Raw genomic sequence first — 24,545 nt, 5'->3', positions numbered from 1 at the left:
AAATATTTTCTTTCATTCCATAGGTTGCCTTTTCATTTTATTGATTTTATTTATTTGCTATGCAGAAGCTTTTTACTTGGATGTAGTGCCACTTGCTTACTTTTTAATTTTGTTACTTGTGCTTTTGTTATCATTAAAAAAAAATTATTGCCAAGACCCATATTAAGGAGCTTTTTTCCTATTTGTTCTAGTTTTATGGTTTCAGGTCTTACATTTAAGTCTTTAATCCATTTTAAGTTATTTTTTTGCTGACAGTGTCAACTTTTTAATATTTATAATGAATCTGAATGTATTGCATATTATTCAATTTTATTAGAGAGTTTAAAGTTTAATAGTCAAATCTTTAACATAGGTTAGTTTAAGTAAGTAGTTCTCTTAAGACTTTAAAATTTGTCCTTCTCAGAGATCTGAATTCCTAAATGTGCAAAGTAAAGCATAAATATTAATGCTTTTCAAAATACCATTTGAGTAGATTCCGGAATAAGTACAATGCTAAGATATCGTTCCTGGCCCTGCTCCAGCTTATTTGATCCTCTTACTCTATAAGATTTCTTCGTTGGGTCTGAGTTATTCGAGTACTAGTTGGTATTGATTTTATTGTTCTCGTGCTCAAAATCCAAGAGCATGCCTTTACAGTTTCCAATAGTTTAAAAAAGCAGATAACCAAATTTTGGAATAGGTGATTTCCCTACATTAACTCAAATTGATTTTGTTCTTTCAAATGCCAAAAACTATTATTTTGAAATAGAGTAATAAAATGAAAATTCTGTAAACAAATTTAGTTAAAATAGCCTAAAGATCTACTCTAATTCAATGGAGGTAGATCTTAGAAATTCAGGCTTTAGGTTTGAAGTTTCTCTGACTATACAATTACTTCCGTTTTTCTAACATAATTAAAATTCTGACTTGACTATAAATAATTTATGAAAAAATTATAAAATTAATATACACATTTGAAATAGTTTTCTTTTGCTCACTTTGGAAATATTTCCACTTAGCTTCTAAACGAATATGAAATTTGAAAGGCCAAGTGTTAAGGCTGGTATATCATTACTTTTCCATACGGTTTGTTCAAGCAAGTAAAAAGTACTCAAAAATCTGAATGTTCTTTGCAACAGTAGCTTTAATTTTCATCAGTCAAGACCCAATTGTGTCAAAGGCCAAAACTTGCCTGATTAGATCTGTTCAACAGAGCCATTAAACAACTTTCAATGTTCTTGCTGTCTCACATTTAGGACACTCAACTTTTACTGAGACAGATTTTGGGAGGCTTTCCTAATTATTTCCAATATTACCCAAGAAGGATTACAAAGGCTCAGCCTCTATTGTAATTCTCGAAGTTCCCCGGGGCAAATTTTATGGTCATCTAAAATGTCTTTCTCTGGCTTTATGACCTGATTATTGTTTAGAGTCTTTCCAGCAATGAACTTGAAGATCATACAAATGTATTCTTTAAGAAAGTTAGTACTTAGCTGAATAATTTCTTTTGTACAAAGCCAGCTCAAATTTATCATCAGTCATGAAAATTCTTTTTTAATGCTTTTCTATAAAGTGGACCTATTATTATACTAGCTCCATGTCAGCTCTGATGCCCAACTGATCAGAAATGCTATTATTGTGTCATAAATGCCTATTTCAAAATATGTTGCCTTATGTTATTATACTGTATTGTATTATTAATTCATGTAATATTTCCTGCGGTTTTAGTATCTTCTATGTCATAACCAAACTGAAATAACTCTGAAAATAAAAAGTATATGCTTATATCTAAAGTTCAGAATCAGAATAAATCTATAACTTAATCCATGTAAATATGTACAAATTTAACTGGACAGAAGTGACCATCTACATTTACTGTATGCAATAATTCACAATCCTGAACAGTAAGTAATTGTATTTGCCAAGATATTCAGTTTATAGCATAATGGGATAAAATGTAACTATAGGCATTCATTTATTAATCTAATATTTATTAAGAACTTAATGGTTATATCCTAAGGTATGTTTATCAACAAATATCCCTGTGTACACATGAGGAGACTATAACTAAGTGGAAACAAAATGAAGCAAGTAATTTTAATTAGTGAGATAGAGGATCAGATAGGGATTTGTTCAGAATGCCTCTGAAACACCTTACCCAGCTGCATTTTTCAGGGAAGGTGATGAAAATTAACTAATTTCCAAGTGGGAGCTAACTGGGCACAAAGTCTTGGAAGAAAGAGGGTATTCCAGTTAGAAGGAGCTATAGAATGAGGGTGGCTGCAATATTGTTTTAAAGTCATATCATATAATGTAATATGGAGTTTAGACTACATCTTGACGTTGAGATGTGTAACTGAAGGTGATATCACATTACATTTTAAAAGACCAAACTGGCAAGAGTATAAAAATGTTTTAGAGAAAAGTAATAATGAAATTAGAACAGTTCAGGTAAGAAATGATATAGTCCCACACTGTGGTAGTGGTAGAAAATAAAAAATTACACATAAAAAACTTTTATATCTCAACTTATTGTGTTATGACTATTATTTTTAATAGAGTTTACAGATGTTATTTTTAAAATATTCTGTGATTTTGAGGGGGCATTCATGCATAGATCACCTCTATAATTTGTTTCAATATCATATTTATCACTTAAGCACACATTCTCTGCATATCATCTCAAGTTCCCAGGTTGTTTGATCTGATAAAACATTTATCTTTATCTTCCAAATGTGACTAAATTTATCCCCAATCAAGGTCACATAATAGTCCATACTTTTGTAAACATTTATATTTTTGTGCTGAAGGATAAACAAAATCAAAGACTTAAATAATTGATTTTGCTGTTGTTAAAAATGATAAAGCAAAGGGAGAGGTAAACAGAGTCTAAGAAATTCTAAAATGTGTATTTTGAGAACAGACATATTATCTGAAAAACTGGATTGTTTAAGTGAAGTATAGGTATAAGAGGCATGCATGAGAAATGCAGCAAGAGAAAAAGGTTATTAAATAAAAATCTAAACTATTCTAACTATTGCCTACTCATAACAATACCATTATATGAATCATATTATATATTTTCCTAAACTGAAATATGATTATATCATACTGTTGTATATGATGGGGTTGTTATTGCAGAAACCAATATAACCTTGTAGAAAAGTTTTTTAGTTAGAAAAGAGAAAATGAGGTTCTAATACTGATTTCAATGCTTCAGATACACATAACCTCTTTGTTCATCAATTTCCATATCCGTAAAATATAAAACACACCCTACTATGTATCTCATTTGTAAATGTATAAAATGAGATAATAGTTAGAGAATAGTTTTTTAAAAATGTGCAAGGAATTTTATAATGATTCATTATAGGGACTGATCTTTTTTAAAGAGTTACAGAAAGGCAGGGAGAACAAAATTTACTCCAATTAAATGGGAAAAATATTACTAGAATAGTAGGCTTTTATGATTACAGAAAGAACATATTTTATATGAATACTTTATTTGAACCCATGAAGCTTCTATAGACTACAGGAATCCATAAAGTTATATATTTTAAAGTTTTTTAGTCAAAATAATTTCCTTAATATTTCTTATGCATTTCCCATACACATATGCTTCACATATGCTCCTTATTTTCCAGACAGGGTCAGTGTTCTTATTATATACATTTACATTGTTATTATAACTATTTCCTAGGTCTGTCAATAAAATTTGGCCTCACACATTGAAAACACATTCTCACAATTGCATTATAATTTTCACTGATAATTCTATGCTTTTTCGAAGATACGAATCACCTAAATTTATTATATCATTGCTTTAATACCTCATATACATCTTAAGATCATTCGGGCCACAAAAGATTAGTTTTAATATTCTCAGCCAAATGCAAATAAGTTTGAATTATGGTTCAGGTAACATGTGTGGTGTAAATATGCAAATAATCAAAATATAGACATGTTTCACTTTATCCTCCTGCTATGAATATTTCCTTGAATTGCTGTCAGAAGCAGTATTTACAGTGTTGTACTTTAATTCCTGTTTATCCCTTGTCAAGATGCTAATTAAAAGCAACATGATCAAAACTTGGTGGAAACTAGGGGTAATGGACAAAGTGGCAGCATAATACAGAAACTGGAAAATGTGCCCTTGGAAACAGACTAGTTGGTTTAGCATGTTATGTATAACATCAATATTGGTTTTCTCTCTTCCCTACTGGGTCAAGACACTGACAGCAATGAGAGCCAGCAGGGCCAGAAACACATCATCAGATGGGGTCAATTTAAAGAGTGTTGGAAACCTTTCTGGAGCCTGGGGAATGTCTGCTCCCACTGACTGAAACTCTTCGCTCTGTCACACTGCCTGAAATTTCAACCAAGGTAATATTCACTTAGGCTATTGAGTACAAGAGTTTCCAGGAAGCTTAAGGAAAATATGGTAGTTATTTCTACTTAAAGAAAATTTCCTTCTTAGCTGTGATTAATCAAAAAGAAAGAAGTGGTGTTTTGGGTGGAAATCGGAGATGAGTTTGGAGCACTGGGGCATTTTTCAGAAAAGAGAGGCCTGGCGGCTTTTAGTAACCAACGGGAAACATGAAGTATAGATATCAGAGAAGAATGAAAAAGGTGACACCAGAGAATAAGTAAACATGGGAAAAGGTAGAGGGGTAAAACAAACACACAAACAAATGTTGTCGTCTTTTACATTTTGCCCAATCACACTATATTCTGTATAGAGAAAGTAGCTATAGGAATATTTCCAATTTGTAAATAAGATCAATGCTCCCTCTGTGTAGTACCATGGTCTTGCCTAGCCCATAACTTGAAATACTGGAAGAATCCTGAAATCCACTTTATGTAGGGAAGAAGTTGTAGTCGCACATGAGTTATGCACATCTTCCAAGCCCAGGACCTAGGAGTGGTTCTAGAACACTTTGCTCCTACATGTGATCAGTTATCTAATTCTAGCAATACTGTTACCAGATACAACCCAGAGAATCAAATTATCATTGACTATCTACCAGAAAGGTAGCTGAATGTGATACAGAAACAGAGGTGGGTGTCTGAGTGTACTACATGTCTTTTTCTAGCTTGATGATTTTTTCTCTCATAACACAACCCTGCAGACAATTGGAGATATCGAATTTACTGAAGAATAATGGTGGGAGGCTGAGACCTTAGTCGTAGGCTGAGACCTTAGCCCTAAGAGTAATGAGGCAGGGGCTGGTGTAGCCTGAGCCCCTGGCAATCATCACAGGCCATAAGCAGCACTTCCTACAAAAATGCTCATTTTCTGGGAGTGTCATAGCATCAACAAAATAAGTTTTTGTTGTTTTTTGTTTTTTCACATTCTCACATTGTTTATTTAGAAAGGTAAGGAAGAAAAAGTGAAAAAAAAAACTGTACATCCATTTTTAAACAGTAGAGTATAAATACTATTGAGGCAGATATCTGTGTAGGATATAGAAAGCGTGATGATATATATATATATTTATATGTGTGTGTGTGTGTATCATTACATAACTAAAATGTATGTGCATACAGTGTTGCCATGTTGCCAAAAATAAGCAAGCATATAAAACACCAAAAACTAACTAATTTATGAAATAAAACAAAACACACAAAACTACACAATATGTGACTTTTGCCAAAGTTTAAAGGTAAAACACATCAAAATTAACACCTTCCATATTCTTCTAGGGAATGCACTCAGTTGCTATCCTCAATCCCTTGCCTTCCCTTCAGATGTGCCTTTTTCTAACTTCAGCTTCAGAATTGCCAGCCACTATCTCCTGACTACTATTAGGCTACACTCACCTCAGACGCAAATCCCTCACTTCTTTAACCTATATCTCTAAGTCTGAGTTATCAGTCTAGAAGAAGACTCCCTGGTGGTAACTGTGGGGAAAAAGCTTTAACTAAGTCATTTTGTGGGTTACCTTAGGTCCTTCATGGCTCTCCAAATATCTGTGGTGTGGAGAGATGACTTTGACACTCCTAATTTCACGAAAGCATCTAGGTTAGGTATTAAAGGCAATTCAAGTCTGCGTCCCTTTGACTCTAAGGGTAAGTTGCACACTTTATCTGCTACTCATTGGTAACTGCGGAATCAGATCTACTTGCACTCATTTATTCATTTATTATAAATATAAATATATACATTTATTTATGTATATGCATATGTTCATATATATATATATATATATATATATATATATATATATATAAATATATATCCCAAAGATGAATACTGGTCCTTTTCTTATCCAGAAACCCCTAAACTCAAATGCTTATCAAGATTAGGCAGATTAAAAAAAAATGAAAAGAAAAATTGAAATCTCAGTGAAGTGGCCATGTGAGAGAAGCAAAACACTGTGGTAGGGTGTGAGGAGCTAGAGGCTAAAACTCCATCAAGAATGAGCAACTACTCTTTCATTCCACAGCTCACTGCCATGTGCAACGAGAATCAGTGTTTCCAAGCTTCCAGTTCTTACAGAGAAGCCAGGAATCGTCATGTGAAATTTATCATATGTTGATTCAAAAAAGTTAAATCTTGTGCAGACCAACCAAAAAGATTTCTTTGAGGAGGATTTAGTAATGGACAATGCCTTTGTGATTGTGGGTCTAAACAAATAAAAAGGTAGAGAAACATTTGCTTAACTGCTTTATAATTTGCAAATTTATTTTTCTACCCTTGGGTTATTACTTATAGAACAGTGTTCTCTTCTTCAGCCAGCTACTTTCAAATCATGTTTCCACCCACCACCACCACTACTGCCCTCGAAACACAAATTGCAATTAAGAAAGGAATCCACTGCTAAGGCACAAACCAACTTTTAACAGCTATGGTACCAGAGATATGCGGAATGCTGACAGAAATTTCCCGCACTTGGCTTGCTTATTCTTGTCCAAAGCTCATTTACCTCCCATTCTCTCTCTGGGGTAGCAGAAGGGGAATTCCTCTGGTTACTTAACTGTTCCCTGAAACTGTTTTCTCCTCGTATATCTACTCTTTTAATCTGAGTTCAAGTCCTCGTCACTTCTCTCCTGGCCCACCTGTCAATTTTTGTCCTCCATCTTTTGACCCAAACTTTCCTCTGTTGACAATTGTGTCCTTCTGTATGCCTTAGACACCACCCTAACACTCCAAAGTCATTTTCTGCATTTTATTGAACTTTTCTAATAGTTATCAACTGTGACCACAGTCTCCTAGACTTAAATTCCCTCTCAACATTGATTCTTGAAATCAGTATTTTCATCAAAATATATTCATCTACATTTAGGATTTTTTAAGATGAAAATAATGGAATGTGACTACGACCATGACAATGACAATTTAGTAAAAAGTGTTGGGGAATCAGAGACCTGATGAAAGGTAGAGGACATGATTTTAAAAATGTGATCTTATGTGGATTACTCAATATTCTTCAAACCACATTTATTTTTTAATTGGCACAGAGCTAATGTTAATATCTACCTAAGATCATAGTTGTAAAGATTATAATCTTAGAAGAAATATGCTTACGTATTCTTTTATATTAATGGGAGTTACCTTCTGAAATCTTTGAACATCATCAATACTGATGCTAAAAAAGTTCGACAGGCTTTTGGATTTTCATATGTTGCTTTTCTATAAAGAATTATGTTTCCACTGCATGTCTTCATACTATATCTTAACTATATTTTTAACTTTTTTTTACAATCTTCTGCATGATGAAAGGTAGCATAAAGAAAAATAAAGACAAATAACAGACTCAGAGGACATCAGTTTCTACATAAATTCCTCCAGTTTCTATTAAATTATACCCTCAAAGTTGTCCATTTCATAATTTCATAGCTAAGAATTCTCTCTATATATATTACATATATAAAATAGTAAATTAACAAGGAAATGACAAAATATTGAATAAGGGAAAGTGAATAAAGATATAAATAACAAATACATAGAAAAATCTATACAATGGAACATAAAATTATGAAAAAATTTATAAAATAGCATATTAAAACAGCGAGGGGATTTTTTTTTTTTTTTACTATCAAATGACCAAATATCTGTCTGATAATTTTAATATAAGTAGGAGTATGGAGAAATGGGCATTCCTAAACCTAGGATAAAAGTGAAAATTGGTACATCCCTTTGGAATAAAAATTGATTAAATTTAGGAAAATTAAATGTTCATATGCTTAATGACTCAGGATTTCATTTGTCATTATGCACAGCAGAGAAAATGCATCATGCCTGCACATAGACTCAGAGTGCTCTATATCTGAAGGAGTAAAGCAAGTAAATCGTGATCAAATATAATATGGGATACTTTGTAGGGTGGGGCAGATACTAATGTAATTAATGACAATAATTGCAAAGATCTAGATGCAAAACACAGATGATTTTATCTCATTTATGTAAAACACATAGTCCTACATACATTTACACAGAAAATAATGTCACATATTTCTAATTATTCTAAAATATAAAAGACCATTCACAAAAGAAGTTCTGGCGTATGCATGACAAATTGTTACTCGTCACCTAAGGTGAACAGGGATTAGAAGTGGTTAATAAAGAATATTTTATCTTTATCTGTACAATTATATTCATATGGTAGTTGTTTAAAGTTTTTTATGAGTTAAACTTTATTTTTCACCTGATGTATATTTTTTCACAGTTAAATAAAAGTTTAGTTTTTGGTTTTTAAATTATTTTTTACTGTTCATGTACTGAATATGCACACACTAAAGAGTAAATACAGGACTCCTGAGGTGAAAGGTAGGTTTATTCAGTAGCTAAGTGACTATTTTGTGCAAGTTTAACAGTATTCAAGAGTTAAGAAAAAAAAAGTTTATGAAACTTTAGGGTTACAAAGGGTGAAAAATGTGTTCATTAAATTAAAGAAGCCAAGTAACCACACTGTATGAAAGGCTGTATGTGATGTATGTGGATATATAAGCACTTGTTTTGGGGTCATCTTTATAAATTACAGAGTATAAGTTAAATGTGAATAGCAGAAGACTTCTTAGTAGGCCCTATAGTAATAGTAGTAGTAGTGGGAGGAGCAATTGACAGAAGGATATTGGGTCAAAGAAATGCACATGACATCATAGCATTTTAAAGCCAAAAGGATGTTTGATGCAGAGTTCTCTTGATAAGAAAGAAGACAAGTAAAAGTTAAGTGCTTTGTTAGAAATCACACTGACATTTAGTGGAAGAACAAAGACCTAGACCCCTTAGAGACCCTGAAATGTAATGGAAATAGCCTTCAAGATTTAGGAATATTTACTGATCTGTCTTAATTTAGACATAATTAGCACTAAATACTAGACCATCTGATAATGTTCATCTCCTCAAGGTTTATGACTCAAAGAAAATCAACAAACACTTTAGACTGAATAAGAAAAATTTACAACTGAATCTGTTATAGACACTTTGATTTTAGGATTTAAAATTACTTTTCTCTTTTTTACATCAACACCGACATCTAGGACGCAGAGTAAATTGGTGGTATTAATATTTACTGCATAAGATTATTGTACGAGTTTCTTCAGTAATATATCCAAATGCACAACTTATAAGTGAACCACGGGGCTCTCTGTGGGAGGAATTCATTATATTGCTGAATCTTGCTAGGCTCCTATTGACTCAGCATCTATGTGGTCCCTAAAATAATGGCATTTATGAATTCAAGGCATGCCTTTCATGACTAGCAAGAGCTTGCACTACAACAAAAAAATAAAGATACCATGCTTTAGTTTCCGTTGAGCACCAATCTGACTTGATTTTTCATTCTGTTCAAGAGAAGAACATTAAACAAAGTCATTAATGCTGAGATGGCTGATGATTCTAAGGATCATGCAGAAAATGGATTATCAGAGATTAATTAGACACTGACCTGAGACACTTGATAAGATAAAAATAAGAGAAAATAAGACATAATGGCTTGTAAGCAAGCCATCCGTGATTCAGAAATCAATCATCTAAACTGCAATAATCAACTATTATTACAGGACCCAATCTATTTCCTCTGGGCAAACTTACAATGTAACGTCATATGTTTTAAGTAAAAAAATAATGACCAAACTTTTCTTTCCTCCAATTCCCAGTTCCCTTCAAGGAGCAACAATAGTTATATCTCCAAGTTGCTGAAATAAAAAATCACATTAAATACATCTGCTCTCTAGAACTTTCTGATGTGGTACTGTAAAAAGTAATTGGATTGCCTGTATAAGAATGAAAGAAAGAAGTGGCTATAATTAGGATACGACTTATGTCATGAAGCAGGTGGAGTGCTAATCCAACTTTCCTGCTTTTCAGTTATTGAAAGTCAGTTTGGACTATCCCAGTACAGGATAAATTGTCCTGCCTTTGAACATCACTACTTATCTCCTCCCCAAGTATCATTCTGTTCAATCTAATTCCACTCATCAGATAAATGCCACCAATCATTGAAACTGAAAATCGAAAACCTTTTAAAGTAATTCTTAACATTAATGTGCCTAAACAATCATATTTAAGTGGTTCTTAGATCTATTACTTTTTCTGTCTACCAAAAAAAAGTTCTCTTTTAGCAGTTTCCATTATGAACTTGCTTCCACTCAGAAAGTTCTGTTATTCTGAGGAAATGCTTGAAAATGGCAGAAGTTGTGGTGAAGTAGAAAAGGACTGATAATGTGCTCCAATTTTTAAAAATATTATAATTTATGTTAAAACTTGTCCTAATAAACATTACAAAATCACTTAGATATTTTATTTTAAAAACTCTATGTGGCTTTCTCATAGTTTCAGTGTCATTTCTAGCAAAATGAGGTTTTCATGAAAGACATTAAAAATCATGTTTTATTTAAAGAATGATATTGTTTCAACATTTCATCAGGCTAGGTCATTTTCATTTAGAAATTTTGACATTCATATCGATATTTTATATCAAAAACGCCTATCTTTGTTTCAATTCTAAAAGTTACTACTTTTTCATGCAAGTAGAGTTCCTCTTAAGCCATCTAAGGTAATCACACATTTTCCTTTAATCCTTAAGACCTCCATGCCCTGAAATAGCTCCCCTGAAAGTCTGACATAATTATAGAAAGAGCCATAAATGTCTTTTTAAGGGATTTAATCTCATTGCCATTAATATGTAAATATGCATTTCCCTTGGGCATAGAAATTAACCTATTATGCTTTTCCTAATAGAAAGGAGGAAGTCCAGAGTGATTTGAAAGAAACACGAAGGCACAATTAATTCATTAGCAGAGTTCTCAGAACAAATACTGGGAGAGAAGCAGGTACAATTAAGCTTTCATCTGATGCAAGACAAGCATGAAGGCATCTGTGCCTAGAAGCAGAAGTAAGGAAATAGAAAAATCTGTAATAATTTTGCTGATGATCTAACCTAGTATATGCTTTATTAAAATTTCCTCTGAAAAAAAATTAACATTTTCTATAATAATAATTTACATTTGTATTTTTTTTAAATCACAAAGCAACTTTACATATATTTTCTCATTGACTTCTTACAATATCTTACATTAGAACAAACTTTTTTCTATTTGACAATGAGGAAATGGAGCTTCAATGACCTAACGTACTTATGTATATACTAAGTTAAAGGATGCAGTCACATACCCTACATCTTGAGGTTTACTGGGTTATTAGGTATCATGTTATTGTCTTAGGAAAAAACTGCTTTATGATCCCATAAAAAACATTTTGATATCCTTCGATATGCAGGATTTGTTAATATGCACATGTTTCGAATTTTCTTTTAGTGTAAAACAAAATAGATTTAGGAGAGTAGGAATAACAACTTTAGTAAATATCTTTTAAAAATCAGAAATACTACTGAAGTTAACGCACACACAGCACAAATTTTAAGATACACAATGATGGAAACTGAAAAGAGTTGTCTCTCATCTGTCTTTTGCTTCCAGCAGAAGAATCCCAGATAATTACATCTTCCTAGAGAGGATATTTGAGCATGATTTCTTTATGTTTTCCTGTCTTCTATTTTTTTTTAAACACAAATGATTTCATTGTACACATATTGGTTTCAACCTTTCTTTTATTACTTAGCCACACACACAAACACAAGTTTGCTTGTATGTGCATGCACACACACACACACAAACACACACACACTCATTCTTTATTTCACATCAGCATAGAGCTACCTTACTCATTTTAATAGCTGTAGGAATGTACCATAATCGATTTGACCAATGGACATTAATTTCCAAATGAATCTTCTTGTGCAGACATCATTTAGATAGTGTTTGAGGGTGTCCATTGGATAAATAGCTGTAGGAATGTACCATAATCGATTTGACCAATGGACATTAATTTCCAAATGAATCTTCTTGTGCAGACATCATTTAGACAGTGTTTGAGGGTGTCCATTGGATAAATTCCTAGAAGTAGAATAATTAAGTAAAAGGAATTATGCATTTTTGGTTTTGAGAAATATTGCCAAATTGCCTCTGTGGTAGTTGTATAAATCTATATTTCTACCAGCAATGCATGAGAGTAAATATTCTCACACCTCCAAAAACACATTGTATCATTAAATTGTTTTAAGTGTACTAATATGATAGGTATAATATGTTACATAGCTGAGTCTTAAGTGGGATAACTGAGGTTGCAAGTATCCCCATAAGTGTCTAATCTTCCTAATTGTTCGTTGAACTATTGGTCTTTTCCCAGCTAACTCACATGAATTCTGGACATGTTGAGAATACAAACTTCTTGATTGTTAAAGAAATTACAATTTTTGCCAAGTTTTAATTTATTTTTGTTTATAGAATTATTTTATATGTATATTTAAAATTTTTAATGTAATCAAACATTTATTTATGTATTTTTGAGCTTTTTGTCATTTAAAAGTAGCCTTCCCCAACTCAACACTATAAGAAGTTCTTTCACAATTCCTTTTAGTTCAATATTTTGTATGTAATATCTGTAATTTATTTGAGTGTGTGGTTTGTATCTCACTTTACTTTTTAGATGGTTATTCATTTATTATAATTCATCTTATAAAATAAACAAGTTTTCCCCACTGACTCGAAATGCCATCATCACTTTATAATAAATTCCCACACATTAACAATATTTTCATGATTAACAAAATTACATCATAATTCTTCTCTCTCTACTTTTTTACCTTTCTACATATTATTCTTTTAAAAATATCTCTTACATAAAAACGATTATATTTATTTATATATGCATGTTTGTATTGATTTATGGGATTAATATCACATAAAGTTTGTGATCAAAATATATCAAAATGTTTTGGCATTAAATTACACCAAAATATAATTACATTCTTCCTTCCCACTTCCCAAAATGTTAAGGTAGGTTAAAATATAAATGAAATTATATATACTTTATGAATAAAAATAAGACAATTTCTTTTTAATCCAAAGATAAACAGGTTTATTATTTTAGATTCAGTTATTGTAGCTTAATATTTCATTTCACTTCAAACTTTCTAAGAGCTATGGCAAAGAAGGAAATATGTTTAAATATATAAGTATTATTTTAAGACAAAGGAAGTTTATTTCATAGCAATTAATTCTAAGTAGAGTATGGGACCCATGAAAACGATGACAAATAGCATAATTAACTTTTTTAAAAATTAAAATTTCAAAAATATCTCCAAATAGGTAAGTTTTATGTTTCTCCTATATTTAAATTGAGGGATGAATATTGAAAAATGTGTCAATAAACATATTTCTTCTGGGAACAGTCACTTATTGTTAATAAGAAGATAATATCTCCTTTAGATTTTATTTAAAAAATTAAATATGGACTTGTGATAAAGTTCAAAAAGTCTATAATATTTATTGATGATTTAACATGTAAAATCGTGACATAGTCTTCCTCAGTCAAAAGGTAATTCAATTTCTGTAAGGTGGGCTACAAATCTACCTTTGAATACTTTCTCAAAGAGTAACTAAATATTTTTGAATAAGTTTTTAATTTCATTGCCAAAATATTTTTTTAAAAAACAAACAATTTTGTCTAATTGTTTTTGGGAAGTTGTCAATAGCTATCTTTAACTGGCTAGGTATAACTTTAGTGTCACATTGTATTTTGAGTTGAGCTTATAAATTGATTAATGGTCTGTTATCTTAAAATGTATTATCAGGCAGATGAATGAATTGTCCTTTTGGAAAGCTTAGTATCTTCTATTTAAATTTTGGAAATTATCTAAGAAATTCAACATGTTACTTTTTTACATGGTTGATATTCAAATGCACAGGCATTAGAAAACAGGCCTATTTATAAGGCTATTTCTGGTTCTGAATGGTAAAACCACATCTCTGACATAAAGAATACTTCATTCTCATTTCCAGTCAAAAATGACAGTATCCAAGTCATCCAATAGTGACCCTAAAGGATCCAACTACAGTTAAGTTGTAGATGTAGGTTACATCCCTTTAGCCATCCATGTAGGTTTAGAATTAGAATTTTGTTTGTCAAAATACTTTTCTAATGCTTAGTCTGGTGGCCATGTCACAAAGTAGATGGTGTAAAAGAATTTGTGGCCTTATATTTTTACTAAGATCATATAATTTTCTGGTAGATGATTTCTATCTGTGGACTCAAAGCTTCATAATTAAATGATATATATTTTTAAAAGTATTATATATGTCCTTATTGATATTAAACTGCATATGTGAGTGCATATGTGAGTGATTTATAAGGGTATATCTGCACAAATCTGCACGCTCTTCTTATAAGATGTTAATGATACATAGATTTAATCTAGAAAGTATTATGAGAAATGTCCAACAGTATTTCAAAGGAGTGTTCTACAGATTCATGGCTTTATTTTGTGACAATACCTTTTTACGTTTTAGGAGAGAAGTGCACTATACTCACATTTCACCTAAGGGGACTCTATCTGTGTAGTTAATTCAGAGGAAGAACATTTGGGAAAGTTTGGAGAACTCTTTTGAGATAGACTTCTTGCAGAGCAGATCTCTGGGCAGATGAGTTAGTAAAAATGAAATGATTATTTAAAGTTTAAGGACTTAATGTGAATCTCTAGAGCAAGTCAAAGCATACCAATAATTCTCAACATAGAAGAAAAGAAAGGAGTGGAATTTATATATGAACAAAGTAATCAGATTTTAAATATTTAATTTAGTTGTCTAAATTGTCCATCTGTATTAATTGTATTCAGCTACTTACAATGTGTAATTCTACCCGGAAGGTAATTAGTCCCTCCGATTTACTTAAATGATGTACTTTTAATCAAGATTTCAATTTCACTTGATGTCCCTGAAATGATGTGGAAAGTAAAATGGAAAATTAAAACATTTATTCCAAATGAAGCAACATAGGAAAAACTAAATACAAGATTTCAAATGTTCCTTTATAAAATTAATTACTTTGAACAGACCAAATTCTAAATGTTAGAGACATAAATGGAGATGTAGAAAAATGTTTATATATTTGTTATTATTACAAATAGAGGTAAGATTTAAATAATGAAATGAATAAAATCAAATCTTTTTTAAAAAATATAGAGTATTTAGGAGCAATTGCAAAATGGCATCATTTATCCATAACATTTATGTGGTAGGGCTTTTCATCTGAAGTGGGGAAACCAGATGAATGGCAGTGGGGGGGGGGTGGTAAAGTAGTTGGGGTGATTGGCATCTATAATTTCTGCACATACCCAGTGCAGAGTTCAATACTGTAAGTGCAATGGAGCTTCACTTTAATATCACACACTGTAGTGTAGCATTGATTTATAGTTACTCTACCTGAGATCCACATCAAGATGGTTAATTACTAGAATAGAAGAACCTTATTAGGTAGTATTTTCTTAGACCATGACCATGGAGGTGCTACGGTTTGCTTCTCAGCCAGCCCATAGCCTCTTCTCAATTTCCCAATTAAATCTAATCTTTCTTTGGGATCAGATAAATGAGCTGTTGGTAATACTGACTAGAGAATAGGTGGATAGCCAGGGAAGAGGAGAGGTTGCCTGGAAGAAATAAAAAGAGAATAGAAAAATAGTATCTCTAAGAAGGTAATCGCACTTTGAATGTGAATATAATTACTTAAAAAAAAAAAAAAAAACTGTGACTGTCTAAAATAAGAGGGATGCCTTTCTGTGTGACTTTGGGAAAATTATCTTATTTTTTAAATATATATCACAATTTACTTTATATGTTCATATATAAAGAACATGTATTTTGGTAATGTCACCGGGGCAAAAGGGGTCTGTCTGTGCATGTTAGAGTCAAAGAAGAGATACCTGCAGGCTTTATTCAGAAAGTTCTAGGTCCCAGAGACACAGGAGAGCTAATGCTCTCAACAACCTGACCACCCCTCGCCCCTCCCCAACCCACCATAGTGTCTCTGGAGTACAGATTATATAGGGAAAAATTAGTTGTGAAAACTAAAGGAATTGGGGACATGATCGCTACAGATTGGATGATTGGATGGGAGCTGGGGTAACTGATCATTGTTTTGGGTTCTGGAATCAACCATGGTACCATCTAGGGGCCAGTGGGCTTGTTCTGTCCAGATAGGCTTGAGCTCAAACACATCTAAGGTTAAGATATCATACTTAGTGTAACCCAAACTTATTTTCCTTATTATTATAAACCTGAGGCTCAATAAATCTTACATCCTAAGGCTTAATGATTAAAGAAACAGGCATACAGGAGTAAAGGGAGAGAGGGTAGAAAAAGCAAGTGAGTTACAGTGTCATTTTCTGGGCAAAACATGCTTGAATCAGAAAAAAACTATATTTAAGAAATGAAATGATGTTCATATGCAGTTATAGTGATTAAATGTGGTAGTAGGGCTATTTGAAAGAAAACTATTTTTATATATAATAATTAGTTTATAAAATTAATAAAAGTAAAAACAAAATAATACAACCCAAAACAGTCATTGCAATAGAAATACATTTGCTGAATGAATTTGGCTCATGGGCTGCTAGTTTATGACTTTCTAACAGAATTTTTGAAATTATCTTTGAGAGATATGGGAAGGGAAGAGTCCATCTGAAAAGAACTACAAGTAATTTTGTAAGAGAATGTGTAGATTTCAAGGTGACTGAGACAGAGTATGCACTCAACGCATTGTCAAAGGGACAAAGAAAACCTAAAATAAAATACCCATGGGAAAGAAAAGTCACTCATTTGTTATTGTGGAGACACACCACGATTGCTGGCTATAAGACCAAATCAGCCTGTAAGACTAAGTCAGAAAGAGTAAATAAACAATAGAAACAAACAAAGATAAAGAAGAAATATAACAATTGTTTAATTTCATATCAGACAAGAACTGCAAACCTGCTGATGACCAAAAAAATTTCAAAAAGAAATAATAATAAATGTCCTTTTGTAACATATAGCAAACTTGGATTTAATCAGTTTCACATTAAACTGCAGATTTTATTGAAGTATTTGCTGCAATAAAATTTACTTAGTCTTAGCACAGATTGTAATTTATGTTTTATTTAAGTGAATTCCTGAATTCTCTGTGCCTTAATTAATTAATAAAAATAACAGAAATAGTTTAGCTTATGTGCTTTCTTTGAGAAATAGATAAATTAAGTGTAATATTGCCACATTAGGCATGATAAGTATTTAATATTTACTGGTGACTTTTATTTCTTGGAGAACATGGCAGGTACCACATGAGAAATGTAAATATAGTTATTGACCTCCTGTGTCAGTGACAAAAGATTAGTCTTTTCTCTAGGAGGTTTGATTAGCCTTGCTGAAAATACTCATTGCATACCAAATTAGAATATATATTGTATTTCTGTCACTGAATGTTTTCTTTAGTTGTCTGAGTAAAACAAATTGGATGCAGGTTCAAGGTATATCATTCAGGTACCTTCTTTCAAAAGTAATTAGGGTCTTACTTACTTGAAATCAAATAATTCCATTTAATGTACTCTTAAAAGAGGCCCTAAGGACTGTCCTCCATTGGTAAATATATAAGAAGTACAACAAATTGACTTTCATTATCACTGAAATTTAGGAGAACTAAGAACTGAAAAGAATGATGAACTTAAAATTTAGTCTAAGACTGATAAAGATAAAATATAACATTTCTATTTATTCTTACACAACCCTCAAGGAATTTTCGTCCAGTGAAAGTTGAGCATAGAACATAAAAGAATGGTCCATACAGATCCATTCAAAGATTCGCGTTGGTCTCCAGATCTATTGACTTATTTAGTTGACAAACTCAACCTACTTTTATGCTAAACCTCCAACCAAATAAAAGCTAGACATCATTCATCCCTTTGTCTTTAATTTGTTGAGAAAAAAAAAGTGTATTTCTGAGTATTGCATTGTGCTCAATGCTAGGGCACTAAGAGAAACAAGACATCACTCCCGACTCAGAATATAATTGGACGCTCAGTAAGCAATGTCTTACCCAAAACAGACCAACTGTATTAGGAAAATAAATTCACTACCAGGCCAGGAATGATGTTTGTAGGTACAAAAATATTTTAGAAGTAACATCATAAAACTAGAGCAGAAGAGGTCTTGAAGGGTAAAGAAGAACTTGAAATTATAAATGGGCAGTTATTGCTAATAATAATCAAGAAGATAAAAATCTAGTAATTTTTAGACATGAATAATCTCCCCCCTATTTCAGGTATTTCTAGAAACTGAATCTAAATAAGGTTTTAAACATGCTTTATACTACAAAACATGTAAAGTCTATATTTAATTTGTTTTTCTAATGATTTCTTTATTGTTTAGTGTAAAAAAATCTTAATCTCTCATTAGTGTCTAATTTTGAACCCTACTAAAAGAAATAAGACCAACAAAAATTTTAAATCGAATAAAATCTATTTTAATTATTTTTAATTTTACTGTGCCAGTTTCTAAAATGTATTCAGAAATTTAAATTAAAATTATGTCAGTGGCCACTGTGGCCTAAATTCATTTTACTTAAAAAATGTTATTTTGTTCAATTTATTTATTTTAATTTAATTAAGTTTTAAAATGTCAATCTTTAAAGACACTTAAATATACCAATATTGATATTTCCTTTCTTTGGTAGGTATTTGAAACACATTTTTCATGCACCCAAATAACCCTTTAAGTTTTGAACACAAAGACAATTATATCGTGCTTTCAAAACTTGCTGTTGTATAAAACTCATTTTAGCAAAGTATTTTTCAAATAGTAAGGTTATCACACATCACACATGTACTGGGGTCGTGGATAAAATCACGGTGCTCTGCGTCTTCCTGACAGCTTCCGTGCTCTCCTGAGGGAGCCTCTAGTGCTCTCCTGAGGGAGCCTCTTCTTTTGCACACAACATCTTTTTTGTTTTGTTTTGTTTTTGTTTTTGTTTTAAGTTTTCTCCATATGCTACACAGTAGCACATTCTTATTCTCATTGAAATTTTTTTAATCTGAATTTTTTTAAATCTGATCTAGAATTTGCCCCACTGATGCCTTCATTGCTAGATTTACATTTTATTATTAAAGAAAGTCTTATTTATTTACTTTTTTCAGAAAATGCTCTTACTCCCATAAATCTGTTCTGGTCATCATTCCTTTCTGATAGGCATAAAGAGTTCTTCCACCTACAAGTATGATTGAAAATATGGTACCTATCTATGAATATGCTATGAAATGTGATATATATATATCATATATATATATATATATATATATATATATTCATTCTGTAGCTGGTCGCCGATGTTGTTTAACTTGAATGAAGTTTTGTTTAAATAAAACATATATCTGTTTATTTTTGTACATTCACACAAATTATAGTTTCAAGCCCATGACCATGAAGATATTTTCCTGTTTTCTTTCAAAATTTTTATTTTTTTATATTTTAAATTTAGATCTGCAATCCAGCTAGAATTGTTTTTTTGAGAATGTAGATGTCAAGATTTATTTTTTTTCATACATAATTGAGACAGCACCATTTATTTCAAATACTCTTCTTTTCAACAAAAGTGTTACCTGTGAAATAAACCAAGTGATTGATTTTGGATTTGTATTCACTTCCATTGCAATCTCTTTATATAGAAGAATTTGAACTGGGAGATTTGAGTGTTACAAAGAATAAAGGTATAATCCATGCACTCCTGAAAAACTTTGTAACCATGCACCACCTTTGGAGAGTAATCATCTTCTGAGTAGACCTGTTTTGTGACTGAGATATAGAGAATACTTGTGATTCTCTCAATCACTTAATAAAACTAAAAGTCTTCCTATTTACAACCAACCCATATTCTCTAAAGAAGAAAAAAATCTTTTCTCCCAGTGCTTTGTGTGAGAAAAAATAGAAGTGAGCTGTTGTATTGATTTAATACATAAATAGAAGATGGAATGATTTCGCTACAAAAACTCAAGTATAATGATTATTTCAGTTTCTCTTACAAAGACGGGAGATGTCTAGACACTGGTTTTAAGTATTTCTATTAAGAAAAACTCTACCAAAAACCCTACTACTTTTTGGTTAATATTATAAAGTGAAAAATTGCTATAGAAATAAAATTATGTGCATGTTTCTATTTTCTTGCGACAATATATCTCTGGCTAGAAAATGATATTTTAGTAATATTATGGCTCTATCTATCTATCTGTACCTATCTATTATCTATCTGTCTGTCTGTCTATCTATCTATTTATCTATCTATCTATTACCTATTTATTATCTATCTATCTATCATCTATCTATCTATCTATCTATCTATCTATCTATCTATCATCTATCTATCTATCTATCTGGCTGGGTTTATGCACACACATTGTTTATGTATCAATGATTATCCCTTTACTTTCTTTTTATTTTCTTACTACCCTTTATTTCCTTATTTTCAACTTTGAAATACTGAAGTTTTAAGCATTTCTGTTAATGAAGTCTCAAGTCTATCTCCCTATTTATTCTTATAAAAATGAACAAAACAAGATATCTTAGAGAACTGACTGTAATACTCATCATATAACCAACAAAAGAGAAAGGGATTAAGATAATATTACAGAATTAACAATGCTGACTAGTATTTCATGTTATACTAAAAACAGTAAGTTCAAAATAAAATTAAATGGCTCAACTAGCATAAAAATGCCACCAAATTTCAGTAACGAAATGTAAGAAGAGATTCATCAGAGCTGGTTTGGGTCGTAAGAGTTCAACTCTAGAACCATTGTCCATGCCACCTCAGTTTTACAATGACATTTTCAGTGTGCCGATGCTCTCTCATTGAAGCTTCATCTTCTCTCTGAATGGTTTATGTTAACAGGAGTCAGCAGCCATGAAATTGCAGGAGGTTCCCTAATAAATACTCCCATTTACTGAAGAAAAACAGCTGCACACATTTGTACAGATTTATATAACACCTTGTGTAAAACAAGGCATTGCAGTGGACTGGCTGTTTTTTTTCTTTTCTTTTCTTTTCTTTTTTTAAATGGAAATTTCCTTATCTTGGTGGGCAAATGGTGGATATGATTTCTTAAGTGAAAAGCTAATGTTTGTCTGGAGTCTTCTATCTGTGGAACTGCTGAAAGAATTAACACACAAACACATACACATCCATTTCTTCTTTGTAAAAAATAATAGCTATAAATCAACTTACTGAAGAAAAGCACATTCATGTATATGTATACGCACATACATATATACACGTGTATTTGCATATTTAATTAGTTAAAATACTCTTCTCCTGAATTCAAATGTGCCCTAGAAATAAAAACTCCATTTTGTGCATGAGGATGAAAGACTTCTTAAATATTAATTTTTAATGAAAGAAAATTTCAGGTTAAAATTAATGATGAACTTGGTTATTTTTAAGTGTTTTTTCAAATCTTCACAGAAAAGAAAAATGTAAATTATTCTCTATATTTCTAATAGCACACATGTCAGTTCTAGAAAATTATTTGAAGGAAATAGAACAATCAAAATTATCCCAATGTAAAGTAAAATCAATAATATTCAGTAATATATAATTCCATTTTATTTTAATAAATGTTAGACTACTGATAGATATTTGTTAAACCACAAGCATCTTAAGGGCTTTAAAATGTGTGGTTAGGGGATTTTCCAGCTGCCACATATCCTGCCAGATGCTTCAGTTTTTTTAGTCTAGCCCACAGTTTAGGAATGCAGAAACTAATTCTGCAGAAGTGCTGTCGCCTGCTTTCTGATGGTTTTCTCCAGCTGTGGCATTATGTGCTTCTCATGTTCACAGGATCAATTCCTGACAAAAACCTTGGCTTGAGTTTTTAAATACTGATCATAGTAACTAGAAGAGCTACTTTTAGTTACATGAATTTAGAGTCGAATAGTTCTAATTTTATTTTTTATGGTTATTCAGATGTGATTGTATAACACAGTAATGAAACTTACAAGGTTAAAAGTTAAAGGCCAAAATAATATTTAAATAAGATGTGAAATATACAGTGTGATCACAAAGTTGTAAACTAGTTTCTAAAAGTCAATACAAGAAACTGATCTCATTAGCTTATAATGAGTGTTATATATATAAAGATATGTGTGCATACTAAAAACTTAGGTATCTCTGCCATGAACATTTGTAATACAAATAACCTTTTCAGCAAATGTGTGCATAAGGGATATTTTTAAACTCACAACACTTGTCAAGAGAAAATTAATTTCAACTTGAACTAAGCTAATGTAAATGTCAAAAATGCCCTTTGGAAATTTAATCACAAAATAAAAGATCATGCCTAAGGAGGAAATTTGCATATATAAAAACAATCTATAACATGGCCTAAATGTTGTTTTATTACAACTCAATTTAGTAAATAATCTAGCTATGTGACCTTGACTAAGTCATTTAGTTTCAGTGTCTTCTTATAAATAATAGATTTGTGAGGGTATAGTGAGGCATGTACTCAATACTTATAAAAAATAAATCGAATCCATGATACCTTTAAAAAAGTATAAGAAATATTTATAGGAAATTATATATATGTGCATAGATATGAATTCTTTGTATAATGATAGTTATACTTTCCTATTTTTATATGAAACATATGTAATCATGTACTTTGGAAAGATTTAGTTGTTAGATTTGATGTTTTGTGATTTTAAAAAATACTCCTCAAATCAAAGAAAGAAAAAAATCTTAGGGTCTTTCCTTCCACGAGTAGTAACAAGAGAAAAATTTGTGCAAAATTTTAAAAGGCTGTTGAAAACTATCGAAAAGTGATAGGAAAATCTCCATAAATAAGATAAATTAAAATCTATGGCTAGATATTTGAGATGTTTACATAAAATACTATAAACTTTTACATTTGAAAATCAAGCTGGCAACATCCAATAATCACTTCTTTTTTAGACTTTCAGAAATCCAAAGGTTTATGATAAGATACACAGTAAGAAGGAGTTTGTACATGTACATACCTACCTTTGGACACAGGACAAGCAAACAAATATAAAAATCCAAATGAAATAAAGTTTGTTAAGACTTTTTAAACTGCAAAATAAGATACAGTCCTAGTATAAGAGCAGGAAAGTTTTTATTATTTTTTTTTTTGAAGAACCTCATCGCAGTAACACTCTTGTAGCAAGCAAAAGCAGCATTTTGTTCATATCAATAGAAGAGGAATCGGAAACGAATTCTTGACTTATTCCAATTTCAGGGATTACAGGCAGAAAAGCAAAATTAAACTTTAAAGTTGAAATGCTCAAGAATAAACTAATACCACAACATTTTAAAAATTAAAATAATTCTAAATTTTATGAGCATAGGATATCTTCCACAACTCGTTTCATAGTATGATAAACAAAGTATTATCAATGAGATTAATTCAAGCTGTCACTAAAAATAACACTAAGTAAGCATTTTATGATTTATTCTTTAGTCTTCCTCTTTTTTATTGATATTAGCAGGCTTAGAGCTTGGCAAAGAATGAGTGAATGAATGAATGAATGAATGAATAGGGCAAATGGAATTTTCGCTAAGAAACTTGGTGGCTCTTTCCTAGCAAAATCATGAACTTTCTTGGTTAATTCACATTTTTCAATACAGCTTTTCTAACCTTGCTTTAACATTCTGATTGTGGTTTTTGTTTCTCAGATACTTTCTGAAATTCAAAAACCATATTCTCTATTTATCTTTTCATTCTCAGCACAAAGTACGGTATTTGGCACATTGCAGGTGTTTAATAAGTGTGTGACAAAAGAATTAAGGAGGAAAGCAAATGTGAATGAAATGCATAGTAACAGTTGTTGACAATATCAAGTAGATAATTACAAATTCAAATCTATTGTTTTGTTAATTCACAAATATTGATAGAGTGCTTAAAATAAATAAAATAAATGACTCCATAGCTACACATTAACTATCCATGTAAATTATCATCCATGAGAGTAAATATGGGAGATGAAGGAAGCAGATCCCACTGGTACACAAAGCCCCAGACTAAAACTCTGCAATCAGGAGATTTAAGATTATTCTGGGCTCTATTAAAACTAGCTATGGTGACCCGGCTGCTTAAACTTTGTAGTTTTCAGTTTCCTTATTTGTAATATGAAGAGCTCACCTTAATGATCTTTAAATTCTCTATATGTCTAACATTTTATTATAAAGA

This window comes from Rousettus aegyptiacus, unplaced genomic scaffold, assembly GCF_014176215.1.
Source record: "Rousettus aegyptiacus isolate mRouAeg1 unplaced genomic scaffold, mRouAeg1.p scaffold_m13_p_11, whole genome shotgun sequence".
NCBI classification, from domain to species: Eukaryota; Metazoa; Chordata; class Mammalia; order Chiroptera; family Pteropodidae; genus Rousettus; species Rousettus aegyptiacus.
This window is presented reverse-complemented; position numbering follows the sequence as displayed.